Source organism: Amblyomma americanum, chromosome 9 (genome assembly GCF_052857255.1).
Source record: "Amblyomma americanum isolate KBUSLIRL-KWMA chromosome 9, ASM5285725v1, whole genome shotgun sequence".
Classification (NCBI taxonomy): Eukaryota; Metazoa; Arthropoda; class Arachnida; order Ixodida; family Ixodidae; genus Amblyomma; species Amblyomma americanum.
Genome location: NC_135505.1, coordinates 87,561,640 through 87,584,769, shown reverse-complemented (window position 1 = coordinate 87,584,769; position 23,130 = coordinate 87,561,640). Strand labels below are relative to the sequence as shown.

The 23,130-nt window shown below is 46.4% G+C and overlaps 1 long non-coding RNA gene across 1 annotated transcript; it reads right to left on the bottom strand.

Annotated features, from left to right (window-relative positions):
* Nucleotides 1–20,679: 20,679 nt before the first annotated feature.
* Nucleotides 20,680–22,562, bottom strand: LOC144105551 (uncharacterized). Its single transcript, XR_013308824.1, has 3 exons — nt 22,462–22,562; nt 22,002–22,094; nt 20,680–20,816 (listed from the first exon to the last, which is right to left on the bottom strand). It is a non-coding gene; the product is annotated as an uncharacterized LOC144105551 (long non-coding RNA).
* Nucleotides 22,563–23,130: the final 568 nt, after the last annotated feature.

The following is a 23,130-nucleotide window of genomic DNA, read 5'->3' as shown; positions in this document are numbered from 1 at the left end:
AATTTGCTGAAAAGTACGTGTGCTGCGTGCTTGGACAGAATTTAATAAAGGGGCGCTCGGTGCAAAATTGTGCATTACTATTTAGCTGATAGCCCATTTTAGTTGTAATTTTTCCAGCATTTTTATGGCGGTATTTTTTGTTTTATTTGAGAGAAACGCTTGGAGCTTGAGCTCCACCGCACCTGTCATGGTCACCCCATACTGTCACTTCACGGCAGAACATACCCACGGTGCTGCTCATACTGTTCTTTTTCACTGCACTGACGTGCTCAAATGTAGCTAATCCGCAGTGAGTGAAGCCTACGTTATACCTTCTAGCGTGCCGTGTTCACAACAGCAGTGCTAAGCGAGCATGGAATCAAGTCACTTGAAGAAGCACCCACAGCAGCGAATATGATCGGCTAGGGAGACCGGAGTGTCGCTACCGCTACCCTCTGCTTTCCCTTGCTTCCACCAGCTCCGATGCCTGATTGAGCGGGTTTTGCAATCAGTAGAGCGCCCATTTCGGTGAAATTATGGTACGAATTAAGGAGGGCGGAAAATGCAGCTGTAATTCTTTCAATTTAATTCGCCAGTAAAACATAAAATGCTCACAAATACGTATTCTGGAACATGTTATATCGACTCATGTTATTCTTCGCATTGTAACCTCTATATTTATTGCGGCCCCCTCGGAATCTAACGTGCAGCTGAAGCTGATGAAGAGGTAATATTTTATGTTCGCATGTTCTCTACTACGGTTGAACACAACAGTGTAATGCATTGGATGCATCCGTGGTCCAACAAAAAAGCTTATTCTATATTTGCGAGAAGGGCTATTGACAATACAGAACTCGGAAAACCGGCGAAATGCGTCGACTCCGGCAGGCAGCTTGGGAGATAGAAGTGAAAACAGAAGCACGTGGTGGCGGGACTCTACATCTTTCGATAGGCTAACAACAACAACAACAACAACAACAACAACAACAACAACAACAACAACAACAACAACAACAACAACAACAACAACAACAACAACAACAACAACAACAACAACAACAACAACAACAACAACAACAACAACAACAACAACAACAACAACAACAACAACAACAACAACAACAACAACAACAACAACAACAACAACAACAACAACAACAACAACGACGACGACGACGACGACGACGACGACGACGACGACGACGACTCTACTCTGCCTAGGCGGTCATATTAGCTTGTGTGAATGCTTGCTCGAGTCACTTGACTGCATGCTCGCATAGCGCAGTTTTTTTAAACTCTGCACGCAGGAAGCGATTGTGCCTGCCCTGGTCGAAGTAGATAAGCAACACATGAACATATGAGTGCACTGATGAAGAACAGTTTGAGCAGCTCAGTGGCTCACTGACAGTACAGAGAAGACTACCGCGCGGAAGTGCAGTGACAGTACGGGGCAACCATTTCCGGTGCTATAAAGATCGACTATACTGTGAGCATTTTTTTACTAGAAGAACATTTTAGTAGAAGACACTTCGCTCCGGGTTTTTAGAGAATCGGAGCAGTCTTCCTGAGCTACCACGTGGGCCATAAATTGGGGTTCAAAGATAATATACCATGCGCTAATCGCTAATAGATTATGCATGCATGTATATACCCAAGCGTTCTGCGAAATTGTTTGTGTACATCTAACGTAAACATCGTCATAACGTTTTCACACTGCTCCTTCTTTATTTGCAGAATACACCCGTTTTGACCTTGAATGCGCCCTGTACCTAAACAAAGATTTGTTGAGAGAGCTTACAGTTGTTCGAAAAGTTAATTTAGTGAACAAGCAGAGTTTCTGTTAATAGACGAAATATCCATGTTTATTTAGAGGAAGTTGTCTCAGTTTTTCCGCATATTTTTATACTTTCTTCACGACAATGCGACATTTTCTAAACGCAGTTTTCATAGAGCGTCTGCTATTCCAATTAGGGCATGCATTGCGTGTAAAGTTGATGTTATAATTACAGCCATATAATCAGCGCTAGAGCAATTTTGTTACGTAAGGGTTCTACGATGCTCTTCTCACACCCTCAATTCATTCGTAGTGTTGAAATTGCTTTAGCTGTTGATATTTTTGTAGTGTCTTTTCGTAGATAATAATAAGATTCTCCTCTAATCTTCTCTGTGATTGTATCGGACACTAAGCGCTCTGCAATAAGCGATATTTTAACTTTGTGCATCACGACATTGAGTCGGTTGAGACAGGTCAGATGAAATTTTAAGTGATGTATAGTGGAGCTTGAGACATTGTTCGCGTCCTGAAAAGAGTGCTTGGGATAGATTCACAGCCGCCAGATATACGCGAATCACTAACCTGTCTGTCCACTCGTGATTGCCGTTTCGATTCTGAAAAAAGTAAAGACGAAAGCCATCATTTACTGAGTGATCAAATTTCAGCGAAAACCAGCCATCATTCAGTAGCAAATTAATAAAAAAATTGAAATATTAGCTTTGGTACGAAGACTTATTGTGTTGCTCAGATAGACAAGTTGGTCAGCCATGCATAGAATGATAGAGGTCGTGATGCTGAGTATTTACGGAGACCCCATAGCCGCAAGGGACTGAACAGCAGTTTTTGAGTTAAGTAAAAAAAAAGTTCTTACTGAATTGCTTCCCTTGCGGAAGTCGTTGCTGTGATTACAGTCCCTTTAATCTACTTAATTTATAATGATATAATTCCTTATATCGCAAGGAAGGCAAGGCAGTAAACATTGTGTGGTGGAAGCCACTGCTAACAGGTAATTCCTAAAACTGTACATAGCGCTGAGCATAAGAAAACTGGGCTGGTCAATCTTTCAAGAATGCGGTTTGCGAAAGTCGATAAAAAGAGATCCTGTAGTAGTCGTGCTTGGCTGATCAATTTTCTTAACAGGGCAATAAAGACAGTGTAATGCAGTCTGTAAAAAGTAAAATACGCACTAAAATTGGCGTCACGCGCAGAATTAAGATTCAGTTGTTATATCGTAAGTATGGTCGAAAGTTAATTTCTCAGGATGGCCAGTTTTTTTTATGCAGACAAGAGAAATTGTGAACCAAGCGCAGACATTGTAGAGAAGGGCCTTATCAGAGAGAAAATAAATTTTTTGATAAATGCCTGTGATTTTTAAAATAATTTTAATGATCATTGTTATAAAACACTAGGAAACGGAAGGATGTATTCCTACAACAACTAGAGAAATAAAACTCAGCAGAAAGGAAGCTTAATCGCAGTTTGAAGCTCAGGCGAGAAAGGACGCTAAAACTGTGGAATAAAACAACTCATTCTTTTTCTGCCAGTCTTTTTTTACGAAAACATTCGTGAACATCATTCTGCCGTCCTGTGTGGTAGCCAGAGTATTCTTTTTTTTTCTTTTCGTTGTTGGCGTATTAAACATGCATAAATAGGTTTAGGTCACGTGTTCGCGCACGTGTGTATTGGCGCAGATCCTTGTCGCAGGTGGTTCATTGAGATGATGCAGTGTTGTGTTTTGAAGTAAAGCCAGAAGAGCTCCGTTATGGAAGTCATGCGGGGAGAACAGGTTGTGCTCGAGTAGTAGAACGCGAACACAGGACCCAAACAAAAATTTTGCAGGTTCAATCAGGGATGAAACGACAAGACATAAGCAAGAAAGAAATTTTTGCTTAGTAATCATAAATTTCGAATCACACTCTACTTTCACATAAATGTTCACATTTTTTATAATTCATCAATACGGAGAAACACAAAATCTAAGCATGCTGGCAAATTTGAGCTTCATCTAGACAGTGCTGTTGAGGATGGGGGTCCAAGCTCATCCCAGGCCACCAGTGTTGGGGCTACTCTTCCGCGCCACCTGGTGCCCCAAGAGTTGGAGACGGAGGGGCCCTCGAGTAGGCTGACTCGTTAAGCCCCGCGCGTCCCGTCTCCGAATGACGTTGTCGGACTGCGTTGAGAAAGGAAACTGTACAGTAGGGTTTATTTACATTTATAAAAGCATGAGAATCAAATCTGGGGATCTTTCCCAATGGAGGATGATTAAGGATGATGTTAAGAGAGAATCATAATGAATGATGCAAATGGAGGGTGATCTTGATTGCACTCGCTGTCGAGATTTATACAGTTCTCCGTCCCAACTTTCCCCGGGTTGAGTACGCCCTCGCCGGGGAGGGAGTGGGCTGAAGCTTTCATACACCGCACAAACTGACACCACCGCACATAGGGACACGCCCCCATGACATGTCGAGCCTGGGAGAGAGGAGGATGCCCTCGGGTTCACATCTACTGCTGAGGGTGATTGTAGGGTTCGGCGCAGTGTCGCATCTTTTTGTACATGTGTTGCGAATATTCCGCGAGAGGGCAGTGACCTTGGCTGCGCGTCCGGTTTTGTTTTAGTTTGTTTTGCTTTGGTGCAAGCCGTTAGAAGGGGATTCATGCCTTTTTGGTTAGTCTCCCCATTCGTCCTTGCGGCTTCCTTCGTCGCTCTGGACGGCGGGGCTGTCTGCCGGCCTCGACCTTGGACCCCTGTCCCCTTTGCGAAGGATTGCGAGACCACCTAGGGAGGGGAGGAACTCGGGGGTAAGGGAAAACGCTGACATCAGTTCTGAGCTTTCCTATTCGTCAAAACTGATGAGCCGCAGTTAGCCGTTTATTTTTACGTGTGGAAAGGGGCGCGGGCATCTTCGGGATGTACCCACGAAGGGAGCCGCGCCCGTGTGTGCTTTTCTCTCTAGCGACTCCTAGCTGGCAGGCGCTCGGGCTGGCCGAGTGCGGAGAGAGTGACCGTTGAGAGCTGGTGCGAGGCGCGCCAGTTTGACTGTTGGGACGCGGTGTCCCTCGCCTCTGTGCAGGCGGTCAGCTAGGCCGGCCGCAGATAGTTGTGGCCGTATACTGACGTTTGTTTGTACCCATCTGTAAATAGCCTGTATAAAAGTTCGTTTCTCACTAAATCGCTTCGCCTGCAAGTCATATCATCGAGAAGCCTTCAAGCGGTGCATCCAGTTTCTGGAAATCACCAAACCAACACCACCGGCAAACCTTTACTGGCGCAGTCGGCAGTACTGGTGCTCTGCAGCGGCCCCGAGGAACGAAGACATCCACGGAGAGAACGACGAAGTTCGGCATCCAAGGCGAGATACCGAAAGGACGACAGGCTACGGGGGTACGAAGGTGCGAACCGCATCGGGCGTGAAACGCCGAAGACAAGGCCTTCAACAGACACAGAGTGGTATCCCTGAGCAACGGCGGCATTTGGAGGATTCAAGCGGACACGGCTTTCTGCGGAGCAACGAGGAGGCAACAAGAGGCCTCCGAGGAAGAGAGTGCTGCAGCCGTGGGAAAGAACGAGGCGGCATCTGACTGAGAGGTTCGGAGAGGTCGCAGGAGCCATGGGCAGCGACGCGACGGCAGAGTGAGTCCCCCTTCCCATTTGCTTGCCTCCGCAGCGCTCGAGCCTCAGGGTTAGGGAGCAACGGGTGCGATGGCAGCATTCAGGTGTTCGAGTGGGCAATACGCCAGGCGCGCCTTATGGTCCAGGCTGGACGATGTCAGCCTGGAATCCATCGAGCGCGAACTAGCGATAGCCAAACAAGAGTACAAGGAGATGAAAGAATCTCTCCAGAAAGAGCGAAGTGCGCAGCAGGAGGTGGTACCGCTAGAGCGAGCTCAGAGTCGATCACCCCCTCCGGGTAGAGGAGACGGCAACGAATCGCTGAGCAGTGTAACAGAGGATGTGGTTGGTTGCTGCAGCTTGAAGCCGGTAAGGATCGAAAGCGCTTCGAGCAAAGCGCAAGTTCCGGGAAACAATGTAGAGATCGCTGCCGCATTCAGGTGTTCGAGTGGGCATTATGCCAGGTTCGCCTTATGGTCCGAACGAGATAGTTACCTCGAAAATAAGCTGGACGACGACAGCCTGGAATCTCTCGAGCGCAAACTAGCGATAGCCAAACAAGAGTACAAGGAGATGAAAGAATCTCTCCAGAAAGACCGATGTGCGCAGCAGGAGGTGGTACCGCTAGAGCGAGATCAGAGCCGATCGCCCCCTCCGGGTAGAGGAGATGGCAACGAATCGCTGAGCAGTGTAACAGAAGAGGTGGCTAGTTGCTGCAGCTTGAAGCCGGTAGAGATCGAAAGCGCTTCGAGCGAAGCGCAAGTCCCGGCAAACAATTTAGAGATTGCTGGCGCTGAGTTGCCGGATGCTGCTCAGTCAGCAATCCAGGTTGAAAGAGAACAGTGGTCCCTACCTGCTGGCTTGGAGATGAGCCCCGTGGAGGGGAAGGCCGATAATGCCCATCCGGTGGGCGACGCACGTGAAGGCATGACGGACTTTTGCGCTGAACCTAATGAGCACGAGGAAAAGGGCAGCTTGCCTGGCGCAGGCTTCCAGTGCGAACTTTCTTTGCGCATCGACATGGAAGCGTTGCGTCGGAGGTGTTTCACCAATGACGCGGATGAAACATCGAGCTCAGCGGTAGCGGCGTCGCTTGAGGCGCAGGTGTCGCAGCTGACTAGAGCTGATTCTGAGACAGCGGACACGGGTACAAGCAATGCTACAGATGAGAGATTGTCATACGGCAGATCAGCTGGTGTGTACAGTGTCTGAGTCGTTTACCGTGAACAGAGCACTGAAACACGTCAAAAGTTTGCGACGCAAGCCAAATCACGGCACGATCTTGGCGTGCCTTTGCCTATGCAGCCCGAGGGACTGGCGTCCAGCGTAAAGACGCTACAGCAGTTGAGCACGCAAAGCATGAAGGCCTCAGAAAACATGGCTCTGTCCATAGTGAAGGCGCGTGGCCTGAGTGCGCTCACCGCCAACGAGGGTCGTAAGTTGGATAGACAGCAGCGCAAACGGAATGTCACTGCGCTGTCCGCCTGTGCCGCACCGATATTCGGTCGTAGACGGCGGGTGCGAGTGTTCGACCCGGGAGGACGCCGCAGAATCGTAGGCTGCGTTGGCCATGCCCACTCCACCTTTAACAGGCCTCGCCATGTCCCAACAAGGACCCGTGCGCAGGTATGCAACACGGCTAGCCTTGGTAGCACGTCCCGAGATGAAACAAAAGGCTCGAGTAAGCGCGGATGCAGTAGGTGGGTATGGGGGATCCAGAGTTGGCAGGACTCAGTGTTCGGGGACTACAGACATGGACATGACCGAATGTTCTTGTGCGGCAGTTATGCTGATTTTACCTTGTGTGCTTCAGTGATTATGGACAGTGTGATATAAACTGCTCGGAACTGTCTTTGTTTGCATATTACAGATGTTTGAGTGCCCCGAGAATGATGTGCTGTCTTAGTTACAAGATTGAGAGTATTTGTCATTGACACTGTCATTAGCATTGTCCTCGGGATGGGTGTGTGTGACAAAGGGTCGCAGCATGCTGGCTCGCAGCCTCCGGTTGCTTGCTCGTGCAGAGGTACTCAACCGCCACTTGCCGAACCCTTTTTGTTGTTTGTTGCCTCGGCTTATCTCTGAATAGATTAGCCGTGTCTTGGGGGGAAGGTGTAGGGTTCGGCGCGCTGTCGCATCTTTTTGTACATGTGTTGCGAATATTCCGCGAGAGGGCAGTGACTTAGGCATGCACGTCAGGTTTTGTTTTATTTTGTTTTGCTTTGGTGCACGCCGTTAGAAGGGGACTCATGCCTTTTTGGTTAGTCTCCCCATTCGTCCTTGCGGCTTCCTTCGTCGCTCTGGACGGCGGGGCTCTGGACGGCGGGGCCGAGTGCGGAGAGAGTGACCGTTGAGAGCTGGTGCGAGGCGCGCCAGTTTGACTGTTGGGACGCGGTGTCCCTCGCCTCTGTGCAGGCGGTCAGCTAGGCCGGCCGCAGATAGTTGTGGCCGTATACTGACGTTTGTTTGTACCCATCTGTAAATAGCCTGTATAAAAGTTCGTTTCTCACTAAATCGCTTCGCCTGCAAGTCATATCATCGAGAAGCCTTCAAGCGGTGCATCCAGTTTCTGGAAATCACCGGACCAACACCACCGGCAAACCTTTACTGTGATGTCCTCCGGCCAGCCAAAAGTTCCCGCGCGCTGCTGACACCTGTTCTTTGGATGTCAGCCACGGCGCCGGGCAAGATCGCACGGTCGGGTCTAGAAGCCGAAAGGGGTCGCTTCGTCCTTTGTGATGCCTGTGATGATTTCGGACGATAACCGCTAGCCCGCCGCTGTATTCGTTGCGCCGTCTTACATCAAAAACGAGGCCCCATTCGCTCTCCAAACTTGCTCACGACCATTGGGGAAGATCAATGCCACTCCTTCGCTCCGGCGGCGTCTGTCAGGTCTCCGCTCCTTTGGGTTCCCCGAATCCAACCGGGCGACGCTCCGCGTGGCCCTTGACGGGTAGCGTGGGAACGAACCCTATCGCGTGGCTCGGAGCCACCTCGAACAAACATAGCGTCGGCTGCGAGCAGGCGAGACTTGCTGTCGACGTTGCTAATCCAGACAGGCTGTCGCCGTCCGTAACAGTACGCTTCGATTTCAAGGTTCTGTGTTTCAAGCAAGGATGCGGATTTTGGCTCTATACGAGAGCTATGCTATGTCAGATCCACCACTTCGGACTGTTGTTACGTCCGTGTTCTAATGCGCCGCAGCTGTCCGGTTTGGTAATAGTGTTTCGTCAGCAGCAGTATGCCGCGGCACTAATGCTCGGGAGATGAAACCTATATTCAAGCAGGTTTTGTTATTAAATTTCGGCATGGAGCACAATCCAGTGCATTTAATGGAAAGTTATTTTCCACGCTGATTCCTTGTTTACCGCTGTCACCACCGTGACTACAAATGCTTGCATACTTGATTGATACATTATTCATTTTTTGTTGCGCACCATCGCAAAGATACACACTTTTTAAACAGCTGAAACGGCTTGTGCTATGCTCGCTATGCAGCTGCTCTGATAACATTGAGTGCTTTTAGTTGTTTTCCTGTCTTTGACCATTTGCAAGCTGGGCGGAGACCCAAGTACGGATTTTATGAAGTTGATTTACTATTTTTACCGAAACTTTTGATGAATTTCCTCATTCCTAGCGGGGGTACTAGAGTGAGAGAATGGTTCTGGAAGTCGATGTGTGCTGATTAATGCCAACTATACATAGCAAGGTCGCTGCGGTGAACAATCGGGAAAAAAGATATTTCCGTTGTTTATAAAGCCGAATGGTAGAACCATAGCATTTCAGCCTCATTACGTTATTGATTTCTATATTATTTTTATATGCATATGTCGAACTAAGAGACAACTGATCACAAAGACGATGCCTCAGAAATATTATTACAGCACAGAGGACTATTCTGTACGTTCCCTATACCATTAGAGCAGAAAAAAAACTGACATGTCTTTTTCAGTAATACTGAAAGAACGCTCATATATTTGAAAAAATCTAGCTCTCAAAATACACAAACTTCCTGCAGTAAAATGCCGAGCGTTATTTTCGAAAACGCAGGCACCACTTCGCTTTCGGAGGATACGTACTGAAAAGTGCTTAGCATGCGCGTCGTGGTACTCACCTTTTCTCGCTGAGAATAGTATATAAACTGGTAGAAATTAGTGGCGCTTCTACCTTGATAACTTGACTTCAAGCATTGAGTCGTTCCATCTCCTACCAAATCTTCATGGCCCATTCCCAAAACAAGAGGTTCTCTGCTTTGCAACAGCTGCAGGCAACCAGAGGAACTAAATTCATTTAAAGGTTTGCAAAGAAGAAGGAAAATCGTGCAGTCCTTTCAAAAATTCGTCAAAGAAGTGATGCCTTCAAAATGTAGAAATCAATAGCAGGATTATTACAACACATATCTTTGTACAAATTACTTCGATGCTCAATATTTATTAGCATCGTGATGCTATTTAGTTGTTAGCACAGACAGAATGGCGAGGGAAGAGGCTGGGCACCACATCTCCCTGTACGAGAATTGTGAACATGGTTTTTGTCTTTGGCTAACTTCTTTAAAATTTACGAAGTGCAGCTTTCAAAAAGAGTCACTTAAGAGCAGACTAGATTTCGCTTCACAAATATGAAGATGGGCCCGCAATTTCTGACTTCAAAGCCTCTCGGCTGAATGACTGACATGATAATTCAGCGGGTGGAAGGGGGATCTAATTAAGTCACCACAAAGAAGTGCATTGCGTCACAACCTTGAGAATATAGATCCCTGCGCACCCAAGAGGTGACGCTGGGAGGTTTTAATGGCTACACACGCGCTTAGCCTTTCGTGAATCACTGCGCAGCACATAAGTGCTCTAACCCAAGAGGAATGTGGGAACCACTACAAGGTTTGCCGCCGAAAGCATTAAACTAAGGGCACTCGCTAAATCGTTATGAATCTCTACCATATTAGCTGTCAAGTTTCTGAGCTAAGGTACAGATAGACTTCTTCTACACGTGAAATGAAGTCGTTCGTGCTGCCTTTTCTATCCGTGGAACGAGAAAGACGACGGAAGACGGCGTCACAACGTTTCCAGCGGATTAGTACGTGTGTATATAATCCCGCATTCGAAGAAATGGGACTTTGATGAAAGAGTTTAGCGATTAGAAGGCGAGGAAACTAACAAGAACCTTTATATTAGGCGGAAAGGCAAGGAAGCACACAACCACAATATAAACTGTTCAATATGGTAGACTGTGCATTAAAAAACTAGCTGCGCTTTAACCACTGCTGAAGCAGGTTGGAGAGTGAAATCTGTGGTGTTACGAGTAAATATAACCGGCTTGGCATCTCTAACGTTGAGTGCTTCCCGCACACTGGATAGGCAGCACGCCCACCCTGCCACCCTGGCAGATGGCAGTAATAATAATGGTTCATCGCGACTGGTTGCTCACCCAATGAACGCTGCGGCCAATTCTAAAGCCCTCTACCGCCGAATCGAAAGGTCAGAGATTGAGGTCGAAGGTCAAGGTCAAAGGTCAAGTGGTGCGATACCATGGTAAACCACTTATGGCAAAGCCTATAGCCACACTTCACGTCTGGTTCAGTTGAAGGTCAACCGGCAACGAACGGTGAAATAGGCTTTACCTAGTATAAGGAAGTTTTCGCTTCAAAAATGCAAGTAGGTTTTAAGCTTGCCGATGCGGACGATGGTAGTTGTGCATCAAAAACATGAAAGGGTGCGGTTTATTAGGCCTTATGTTGGGCGTCGCAAATAAGCGATGACCACACCAGTGGCCGAGAATGGTACAACCGGTCGTGCGGGGTCACGGTGGTTTTGAATCTCTCTAATGAATAAATTTAGCCTGTACTGAAATCGCGCCGTCCTTGGTGGGGCCTTAAATCACTCTTTAAATGGGTCCATGGCAAATAAGTATCACAGCAAGACAACACTGCTTATAAGAAACTTCTGTCCTAATATGCACACGTTAATTCTTTGATCAACCCTTAATTCATAAAAAATATTGTGTGAAGTAGGTCATTACTATAACACGAAATTTAGGCACTTGTACAGCATAGTCCCTCAATGTGTAGCTAACGAAAGAAGACCGGCCTTTAACGGGAAATAAATAAAAGGAGAGGTACGCTACCTTTTATCAGCGTTTTGAGTGCATACTCAGCGTATACCTCCAACACTGATGAACGCCCTGCTTTTCGTAATTACTGAGCATTGCCCATAGAATAGGTTCAGATGGGCGTATTTTTCTGGCGGTGATTGTGAGTCGGCGAGTAGTTTGATGGCAACACACGTTATAATCTTAAAGCGTCGAGACTCGAGGAGGTCACACCGGCGATGTTTGAAAAACTGGCCTCATATTGATCATCACAATGATCACCATTGTCAGGCCCTTAGGTTGTGAATTGTTTCCATGTAGCGCAATCCTGGCAGCTTCTGAACGAGTTAAACCATCCAAAATATCGGAAAAGAACTGTACCTGAGCTTCAAGTTCGATTTCTTTTGTCGTACGTAATAAGCAAAATTTTTCAGCTCGCCGTGAAAGCAGTGGACACGGAGCGATCGTGGCGATAGGGGCGTCCAAGGTGTCCTCGTCACGAGCAGACACTGCTCACCAACGGAGGTGTCCTGGAAGTTCTGGAGCATCGAAACGCGTTTGCAGACGTGACAGCATTTTACAGCTAGGACAGAGAAGATGGTTCCGAGCATCTCGCGCTATCGACAGTGACCTGTCTCCGTTCGAGAGGAGAGCCATTGTTTTCAGAGCCCCCCTGGATGTGGCGGACATATCCCAAAAGATTTTGTGCCTCCAGCAGTGAGTAAACGAAGTTTTCCCCAATGCGACCTAGAGTCGACCGTGGCACGTTCCTGCTGTGAAGACGGGTGCGCTTCGCTCGAGCTGATTATTTTTGTTCACTGATCGGAACGCGAGTGAGGGCGAGTGAGGGCGAGGCACTGGGGGGAACAGCAGAGAAGTGGAGGCTCCGGCGGGTCACGGACACTGGCTGGAAGAGAGCGACGCCGGCTACTGCTCCGGTGAGCTCGCCTTCTACGGAAACGCATTGTGGACTTCCTGCCGTACCTGAGCCCATTCCGGGGAGTCGACGGAGGGCGCTACCACCTGCTACGGCCAGGGGTATCTCCAGTGCTCTTGCCACCCATCCGGGTGGTGCCCCATCGCCAACAACACCGGCATCACCTCCACGGGCGCTTGGACAGGGAGCTTGCACGACACAGCCAGCGACGCCACCAACGACGCCAGCCCAAGCACGCCGAACGCCGCCGGCTACGGGATCCATACAACGCCGCAGCCGCACCGAACCAACCGTGAGCACGAACGCCGGCCACTGATTGTAGAACAATAGTAGTAGACGCTGGTAGCAGTGTGGCCGTGTCGCGTGTGTTTATAGCCTTTGTGTTGTGTGTTAATTTTGTTAGTTTTGTGTTCTAGTGTGTATGTCACGTAGGGTGTAATAAATGTGCGTTTGTGTGGGTACACCTGTCGCTTAGTCCATTCTTTCGGTCCGAGTGTTCTCCGGAGAGATCCGTGACACATGGCGGTGAACGTCTTCACAGTGAGCTGTCAGCACGTATTTGTACACCAATCTCCAATTTTGACAGTTCGGGTTCTTGCATACCAAGCTCATTCGAATGAATTGTTTTGTAATACAAAGCGCTTGGAAGCGGTTCTGTGCAAAGGCGGGATTAAATATACTAGAAACAAATACATGGTAAGGCGGGGTTATGACGCAGGTAATCGGCGCACACCGAATACACATTTGAACCTCTAGGAAGAAGGGAAGTTTATCTTGTGAACGCTTGTCGCCCACATGGGTGTCATAAAAGGATGAGAGAGGGTATGGCCGAGAGGCTTGGATAATATTATTGGGCAGTCGGTCAGATGGAAAGATTTTGGTAATCGCTATGGACACGAAGCACCGCAGATGAACGAAAATGATATCCTTGCGCACTCTGCGGCATCGTGGCTGCGAGATGAAACAACCAAAGAAGTGTGCCGTGTGCGCCTTCAAAGATGCACTATAAAGAGCATACTTGACTCTGTAGCAGAGCCTGCAGCAGACGTGCGCTATGTAATGCCACTGGACCGCCTACTAGAAAACAAGGGCACCCATGTTTACAAGCATAAAGTGTAGAAGTAGTTGCCATGGCCGGCACCGTCCTGTTTTCCGTGCTCAGTTTCTATATTTTTTTTATTTTAGGAGAAAACCACTCGCAGCACTAGGTTTCAATTCAGTGGCTAATTTCCTAGTACGAAGCGCTTATGGAATGGCTAAACTTGCGTTTAGATCCAGTATGCGCGGTACGCCTGGACTATTAGTGCGTTTCGAAAGCATACCTCCCGCCTTTTCAAGATTATTCGATTTGTTTTTGTCCAAAACGGAATCAATGTTCTTCTGGAGAAATTCCTTTAAAATATTGTGTTCGCACCATCGAGCCAAATAACGCACTCGTCTTCTTCGATCCCCTATGCCGACTTTCCGCTTTTTCCTTGTTTCCTACTCTTAAATCTCAAGTTTCTCAGTGCAAAACACTGGTGGCCTTCACCGTACCTGGTAGCTTCGGAAGTGATTTCTTTGTACAGGATCTTGCCAACTGCCCGTCTACATCCCGTCATTGGAATCAATTTACAAGAAGCATCAGGTATTGATGATGTAAACATCTTCCGCATTTCCTGTTCTCACCGAGCGGATCCACTCTGCTTAGAATTTCTTCTCTGCAGGTATGCAATGTTGCTGAGATCAAAAGCAACCTGTGTTGGTTCTCAAAAGCTGATGGATAACCATTGCGCTGCATTTTCTGGAGGCCGTAGTGAACATCCGCACCAAGATTACGCTCTTTAATTCGGCGCCCAAACATGGCGTGTTTGATAGTACTTGAAGTTCTTTACTGCCTATTCTGCTGGCTTGCTGCGTACGTGTCTGTCCTCCTATCGCCTGTGGCGAATTTACTGTTTCAAAGACAGGACAGAAACTCTCGCTCACGTACATCTACTACGCAGCTCTGCGCAAAAAAGTGTCACAAGATAATAGACAGTTGAAGTTTCACTTACGCAGAGGCTTTACGTACGTACAGCTCTTACGGGTGACCAGTGCGCATGCGCAGAACGCAAAGGGTCTGCGTGAGTCTCACGGACGTACGTGAGAATCGGATTCTTACGTTACGGTCTTTGTTTTGTTTGCGCACGTAGCGTTGACAACATGGCGTCGCCCTGCCCCTCCCGCTTCACAGCGATAACAGCTTCGTCGCTAATCTCTCGACGTGATATCGTGTTCTAAACTATTTTGTTTGCCTTCAATTTGGCCATTCTTACCTTCGCATAAAGTTTCAAGCGACAAATAGCTTCTGGTTTTGAGATATAAAGGCAATTTCCTACCTGTTCAGCCCAACGCAGCAGCGCTCCGACGCAATTCGACTGGCTTGGCTTTGACTCGTCTTGTCTTAGAGTGGCTACAGCACTGTCTTCATCTGTCAGTAGACGGCGCTTGGAAGAACGCGCGGCGTCTGTTGCATACGTGCAAGCAAAAGGGTTTGAAATAACATGCGCGTATGCTACGTAGACTTCTCACGTTTGCGTACTTGAACTCTGTACGTACGTGGAACTAAAACTGCGTAATGTGCACGACTGTGTACAAGGTTTTTTTTTAGTTTTATGTGGGTTTACCGTCCCAAGGGGACTCAGGCAATGAGGGACGCCGTAGTGGAGGGCTCCGGAAATTCCGACCACCTGGGGTTCTTTAACGTGCACTGACATTGCACAGTACACGGCCCTCTAGAATTTCGCCTCCATCGAGTTTCAAAGTGTAGACAAGAATTTAAGCAAGAATTTGCGAAGGCCAGCTTGTTCACAGAACAGGGCGAAACTACTTGGCATTTTGTGCCCTCATAGCAGCTTTCACTCCTGCAGTAGACACTAAAAGTACATGATGGTGCCTCCAAGCAGTGGCCTAGAATTCTGTAGATAGCGTTCATATATTTGTTCATAATATACTTTTTGGCTTAATTTAGGGAAGAGTTGAGGCTAATGATGACTTTCTCTAGCCAGAGGAGGTGCGTGTTACAGTTCTGTGGACACTCTGTTCATGAACAGCGTTGTCAGCACTTCAGTGAACAGTGAACCTGATTAATCCTCGACTCAAGGGCGCTTAAGAACCAGACCGCGTGTACTAGCTTCATATCAGTGAGTGCCCGGGCCACGTGCGAACCTGTGTCAAATTGGATGCTAGCAGTAAGGCTAACTATTGCTCCGCTGTCCATCACTTCGCCGGTCGAGAAAATGCCGTTTTTATCTTTGATTCTGCAGGTCATTTTCTTCTCGACCCCTTCTGGCGGACTAGAGTGACCGGTTCGCACTGTGCTCATTTACACAAGTGCAATTCGCCAGAATTTTTATAGGATACTGTACTGTGGTATTCTTGAAAATGCGGCCGCTGGCAATGTCTGGTGGCTAAGAAAGCCTCCCACATGGTAGCATGGGGCATGTTTTCTCTAGCATCGACTCCAGTTGAAGAAGTTCCCGAACAAATCTCCAGCGGCGCTGCTTTAGGCACTCGAAAGCAATAACTCGGTCATATCACGATTTGATTCACACAACTGATGTGGGAGATAGGTAACCTTTGGTGGTGTGTACATGCACCTACATTGACAATAAGTTCAAAGCTGATTTGTCTGGAAGCTATTGAGCCCCCTTAAGGATTTCCGGGGCTGCTTTCCGAGCAAAGGAAATTTATCTTGCATTCATTTTCGTGCTATATACCACGCCCCTCCCTAGTGTACAAATTGTCCTGTCTCAGCTGCACCGACACGACGTGGTAAACTGGCTAATAACGCAGTACCCTTTGCCTCACTATCTCTTCTTTTTTCTTGGCAGTTGTAAATATTGTTCAAATTATCGCCAGCACAGAATAACGATATTTTGTTCTCTCTTCTCAAAAGGCTAACGTGAATAGTCAAAACGCTCTTGTCTGCATTTGACGCGAAGAGGAACAATGAAACGCAGGTCTCTAGAATCAATCGCGGAAGGACGCGGAAGTGACATCTCTGCGGTTGTCGAAATACGCACCGTGCTTCTTGGAATGAGCTCTAGTGGTTGTTTTCAGCAAGGGGACTTCGCATGGCGAGCGCCTTTCGTTGATACGTTGACCCCATACCAAAGATGGCTCATGTTAGCAAATATATATGCTGTCTGAATAAAAATTGTCCCAAAACTTGCCACCTCTGTTGCCACTACTGTTTAAAATGTAATTCCTCAGACGTGCTGTGGAAAATTTCAAGGCATGTAGAATTGCAAGGTGCAGACATTGCGAGCCATTCACGGAAATTTAGTTTCGCCGGCTTCAACGCACACGGTAAACTAGTCGAACAGCAAATACAGCTGATGATGTTTTTAGTTACCGAACTTCATAAATACGCAGAATGAAGTGCGTGCTTCCCCTTTACACAGACTTCGTGGAGCTTCCGCCGACTAAAATATTAAATAGTGTCCAACTTGGCCTGCTTTCTATTCTCTTTAGCAAAGCGTGTGGCATCGTTAATGTTGAAGTACATGGAACACTGTACTTTCAAATTGTTTTTCTTCCTGTTTCCGCCATCTCTAGTGCAACCTATCGCTTCATCAGTCAGCCGAAATTTACTTCTTTCCCCCCCCCCCCCCTCCCCAACTACTGCCAGAGGTCCTCTACAGGCAAATAAAATAAATGAGGAGAAGCCCGCAGCCTGACAGTCAATCTCAAGCAGTCCCGCGCAAGGATGAGCGGCAAGCATGCTGACACTTTACGCCCCGTACTGCTTTCTTGTTCTGCAGATCCCGACTTTTCCGGGCACGTGCCTACCTCTCACTGCCTGGGATCATTCCGCAAGTGCCGTCTCTCACTCTGGCTTGTGGCGCCTGTATCTAAGAACTCCGTCGACACATGATGGACTGTAGAGTTACTTTTTTCTCCTTGGCAGCGTCACTATCTACGTCATGTTTTTACAACGACGCTATAAACTGCTGCTGCGGGACGATTTCTTCAGTGCGCAGAACGATCAACCGAATGACCAAACGTTCATTTAGTCATCATTGCTAGCTGCTTCCCGGCACAATGAGGCGATTCTCGCAGAGCATCTCTCAAGTTAGAAATAAATTTGATTTCGTAGGCTCTCTTAACGAATATTGGTGGTAACGCTATCTAATACGGCAAATCATGACAGGACTAAAACCATGTGCCCCCGATATAGTCTATTTTTCAAGGTTGTTCAAATTGTTCTACTCACCGTCCTGACGTTTCCAAGGTTCTTAGCAGGTTCCGGCTGCCGAAATGGAGAGCTGCCTAAAAAAAATAATTCAGCATAAAGCGCAATAATTGACCTCCAGTGATCCAACACTTCGAACAGTTCAAAATCGCTGCCAGTACTTTGTTTTGTAGCGTAGCTGTTGTTTGCTATAATGTGCCATGAGTGGAGTCGCTGTTGTTAGCGCAACATATGAAATGGTTATGTGACATCAGCAATTTTGACGACTCTGCCACGTGACTTGTCACGTGGAGCGACGTGCCCCTGCAACCTAGAGGTCAGTGGTGCGTTGGCTCTGGCGTTACCGGCAGTGATGAGCCGTTCGACACACTCTGCAGAAACGTTATAGTGGTTTCTTCGTTTCATGAAGAATACGCGAACAGCCGCGCTGGTCATACGCTATAACAGAGCAGTAGAGTGGTAGAGGCTTTTTTTCTTCCCTCTACGATTAATAATGTTTTACCACTTGTTTTTACCAAAACCAAATAACTTTGAAAACAATGATGTTTTTCTACGAAAGAAACATGTGAGCCGGAGTATATATGTGTATTCTATCAAACTTTAAACGCTTCTTCCTGCACTAAAGCCATCGGCAACGACGTTTTATCGCATTTAACGCGATAGCATTAGAGCTCCCATTGCGTAGATTTCTTTCTGGTGGTCTCTGTATCCTCCGAGAACACGGAAAGATGAAAGTTTTTTCACCTATGGCATCGATTGGGATTCGAAGTCCTGGCGGCGCGAATAAGCCCGCTTTGTTTTCCGATGCTTTCGACCACTCTGCCATCGCTGCAGCATTTCGCCACGCGTTTAAAACTGCCAGAACGTCGCGTTGTGCTTTAGATATTGCCGTCTGCATCAACTTTCTTCCATGCGCGAAACATTGTAAATGCATGAGCAAGCGGCCGTAAGGACTCAGAAAGCACCACTGAGAAAACTCGCGTGGAAGCGCCATCTCATGTGCATATGGAGCAAGTCACATGGAACGGCGGGGAATTTTAACCACCACGGCATGGCAACAAATAACGCACATTGTCACTGGCGTGAATGAATTCAGTTCTTCAACAAAAAGAGTTTCGTTTAGTTTCGTTTATTTGGGTTAAACGTGTCAAAGCAATTCAGGCTATGATTGACGCCGTAGTGAAGGTCTCCGTAAAATTCGACCACCTGTGCTTCCTTAACGTGCACTGACATCGCACAGTACACGAGCCTCTAGAATTTCGCCTCCATCGAAATGGACCGACGCGGTCGGGATCGAAACCGCTTCTTTCGGGTCAGGAGCCGAGCACCATAACCACTTGGCCAGCGCGGCAGACTCAACAAAAAGAGGGAAGAAATCGGAGCCCACTCGTAGCACATTCTCCGCATGAGTCGCAGTCATGGCTGGTTATTTTTTTCCAATGGACAACACTGAACATGAATTGCGCTGTTAGGAGCAATCGAGTGGTTTTTTACCGTGGTATTGAACTTAGCGTTTACGTTTTTGTGTGGGCTTGAGTGTTGGCTTTTGAGGTCACATCGGGGTCCACGAACACCTGCCATATTTCAGAAAGCTTGCGCATTGGGCGTGCTTCGCATTTTTTCGCATACTGAAGTAAACTGAGCTTTGATGCATTAAGACACATGCTTAAGCAGTCCTTCCAGTCAATTTTGTTGAAAGAACTAGAATTTTTGTCTGTAAAAACGTGAAGGAAGGGCAGAATCTTGTCTCAGGATAGAGTTTTCACTGTGCCCATCTGCACTCCATAAGTAGAGGGGCCTTCAGTTGAAAGCCTGCCACGTGCATGTGTCTCCTATGTATCAGTACGCACCTTCAAGCGCTCATTTCAAAGCACGCAGCTTTCAGATTGGAGCAATCGAAGCTATCTACACCTTATATATATATATATATGCTGCTGAGCACCAACGCATGAACCGAATTATCCAACCAGAAATGCAGCGCGTGTTGTCTTTCCGCTCCGTGTCTCGTTCATCATGTTCAGTGCTCAGACCTGAAATTCTTTCCGTGTAAATATTTCCCACTGGAGCTCCGTGAACTTTCTGAAAGTTTGCCATATTACAGCGTTTTGGTAATGCATACATGCTGTAGTTTGAGGTTTATAGAAGTAGATCTCGCCCACACGATTAATGTATCGCGAACCGTTTGGAAATTCAATTGAACTCAATCCTACACGCGATTTGTTGAGATCTGTGGGCTGATACTTATGATCATACATTGCACACTGACTTATACCGCTCCCAGGTAAGACTAGAGCTTAGCACTTAAAAAAAGTAAGGCTGTCTATTGCTAATTATCTCCGTTTTATTCTCCTAGTTGGTTTTTTAGCGGATGATAATTTTTCGAAACTGCGCCCTTTCAGCTAATGTGTGGCAGCTGGGTGGTATTGGCTCACTGCCAACCCTTTACACAGCAGTGGTGCTTTCGTACGTTCAATAACATGATAAGCGGCAACCATTCAGATGTGATAGGCGGCAACCACCCATGCTAAGCTCGCATTTGTTTGACCGTCTTCTTTTATGAACGATACGTTTCTCAGTCACAGAAAACACTTAATGCTCAAAAATGATCCAGATGGCTCACATAATGAATTGCCGACATTGTCTACCACATGATAGAAGTCTTTTGCACCTAAGAACACCTCATTGAATTTGCAAAAACGTTACCAACTGTCTTTCAGTCTGCTAATATTACATAAAGGGAAGGAGAATCGCCATGCTATTCTTCTGCCTCATATTTGTTATTCTTCCTTTGAATGGATTAATAACTGTGCCAGAGTAGTCGTGCACTACTCAGATCAGATAATCTGTCAATAGCATATTAAATAGTATGAAGCGCCCCTTCCATAAATAAATTACCTGCGCAATAGTAGAGCCCCATTTTCCCCACATCATTGTGTACTGTGCAATGCATTTTATTCTTATGTGGACAAAAGTTCAGTGTGTTTTGAATTCAAAATCATATTGTTTATAGCCGTGTTCCCTAAACATAAGTATGAAATGTATCAAAAATATTGTATAGATGTCTCCGTACCTGGAGTGCAGTCCTCAGTTTCCACTTTTGTTGGTCGGCACGTAGAGTTGCCATTCAGCAAGGTGAGCTGTACACTCTGTTTCTTGGTTGCAGGGTCGCACTCTCCCCAGGGCCCTTTTACGTAATGGCAGATCTGTGTGCCTTCATAGTAGAGATGGGAGATATGAGGCGATAAGCTTCGTGCCCTACAGCTGGAAGCATTTTATTTCTCCTCTGAAAATACCGTATACCACTACCAGTCCCCTCTGTTGATTTACGTGCAGAAATGACAGTCTTTTATTACAGTATTTAATGTCTTGAAATCATTAGAGCCTTATTTTGAACACTTTGTACTGTTTGTGGAAATACTAAGTGTTTGTATCAGGACATGTGACTGCTGATGAAATAACTTCAACGTACAGCACTGGCCCAGACTGTGTCATATCTCTTGCATAGGTTCGATCGGCTGTGCGGTGTTTGGCAGTGCTCTGAATGCATTTTAGTCGCCAAACTCTGCCCCTGATATAACCTAATGGCTGTTTGATTGATCCTTACGTCGATTCGCTGCAGATTTGAATTATGACACATAACTGATTCAGTCGCCGAGCTGCTAACTTTCTCTATATCGGGAGCACGGTCCATCTAGTTAATTCTTTTCACGACATTACTTATGACCGAACCGCGGTTAGCCTCACCAGAGCTTACTATATTTTACCGAAAAAATGGGCACATGGCAGTAAATAATACTTTACTTCAACTTTGCTTGAACAGGTATGCATTTATCACATTTTAAGGCCCGCACACTGCGTTCACAGAGGTCGTTTAAGGTGGAACGGGAGTCGCCATGATAAATGAGGATTCCTTTTGCTTGTTAGCCATCCGAAGAACGATCTGCGACTTTTGTCCCAGCTGTGGTTTAGCATTCAATCTAAAAGCCTGGACTTACAAGTATGCAATGAAGGACTGTCCCAGGGAATAAATTTTATATGCCATGTATCAGCTGAATTGCACGAAACCTCGTCACTAGAGAAGCACATAGCGTCATTGAGGCCCGCACTGGTCTGAAAAACTTAATTAGATCATGACCTTTTATGATTGTCCTATAATAGTAGGGTATACAGGAACCACTACAAAAGGATGTCTATAGCGCTCCAAGAAATGCAAACGATAGGAAACTGCATAGTGAAGGTTCTGCCGCAGAGGATGCAATGTCGTAGTACTACTAAATTTATCTCTTAATTATGCACGTAGCGTCTACCGTAAAATTCACCCGCGCATGTACGATGTACGGAAGACAATACAAAATTACATGCTCATTTCGAAGACTAATAGAAGAAGATGCTGCACCTGTTGAATCGCAGAACGTCAGCCACGTGACAATGAGTACAGCGCTCCATATCAAGTGTTTCGGTGCCATCGTGAGTGGTCTTCGCTCAATGCCTGAAAGTGGATGTATAAACAATATTCACGCAAGAACGAGGAGAACATATATGTTGACACAAAATGAGAGCAAAATAAACGGAGCCTAGCAAAAACAGTTTACATTTTGCTTTATGAATTCGGCGCAAATTTTTTTTTGTTATTGAGTTGTTTACTGTGCTTGAAACGAACGGAAGAGTCGAACACATTCTACAATATAGCTAATTTCTGCCCTTTAAGCTCAGACAGATCAATAGCGACTATTAGTGATTTTTTAACCGAAAGATAAAAGTCGTCTTGCCATGTCCAGAAAAAAGAACCACAGCGGCACATCGGAATGGAAAAGTGACATGGAATCACTGCTCATTTGAAATGAGCATTTACTTACACGACTGTTCTCACAGATGACGAAGAACAGGCCTATCGCTGGGGCCGGAGAGAGCGCAATTTATAGTGAAGTAGTAATCGTGTAACCTAGTAATTTACAGCAATTTAAATTCTCTTCTGCAACGCCAAAGTACTCAACAAAAATATTGTAGTATTAAAACAAAAAAAGTAAATGTTCATTTCGAGGATATTCATCGAACATACAATATTAGGATTTGCGAATCTCCGCTGAATTTAAATTGGCACTTATATAACCATCTCCACGAAGAAAATGTTACCAAGAAATGTCACGCTTTAACATTCCTTTTTGCAATGTTGAGAACTATAAGAAAATAAGGTCAACTCAAAATGTATTTGAAAAGTAATGTCTGCTTGTAGCAGTAATTTTTCTTATTGCTTTGTATTATTTATGTCCAACCTTGTAAAGGCGGATAGTTCCTCTATGTTTTCGGGCTTTCTTTCGGCTAAAATGCATTCTGGGCGACCGAAGCTTTCAACTTCTTAAGACCCATTATTCCTTTATCGCCATTATTCTGTTATTGGCATTACTCCAATATTGTGGTGGAAAATCTGCGAAAATAGCTTTCTTCCTGGCATGTACTGAAAGTGATTGTGAGCAATGGGCTCTAGGCAGTTCTTTTCCGAACAGTAAAGATGTTCGATAACTGGC